The sequence below is a fragment of the Crocodylus porosus genome, unplaced genomic scaffold, assembly GCF_001723895.1.
Source record: "Crocodylus porosus isolate Cpor-Errol unplaced genomic scaffold, CroPor_comp1, whole genome shotgun sequence".
Lineage (NCBI taxonomy): Eukaryota > Metazoa > Chordata > Crocodylia > Crocodylidae > Crocodylus > Crocodylus porosus.
Genome location: NW_017728943.1, coordinates 77851894 through 77852197, shown reverse-complemented (window position 1 = coordinate 77852197; position 304 = coordinate 77851894).

The following is a 304-nucleotide window of genomic DNA, read 5'->3' as shown; positions in this document are numbered from 1 at the left end:
GCTTTGGAGGTCCTAGTGGTGCCCAAGGGGCCAATAACTACTTTAAGTCCAGCTAGAGGCCAGGCTTGACAGTGACTGATGGCACCTGAGAATGGGTGAAGCCAAAGCTTGAGAAAGCACTGCAAATTGTAGCTAAGCTGGGACAGAGGGGTGAGAATCAGGGACAGGAGCCTGAAGCCTGAGAGGGGTTAAGCCTAGAGCCTGATAGGGTGAGACGCTCTGGGGTACGTACTGAAGGAGATGGGCGCACAGGTGGTTTTCTCTTCTATCCTGCCAGTGAGTGGGCGAGGCAGACGGCATGAAA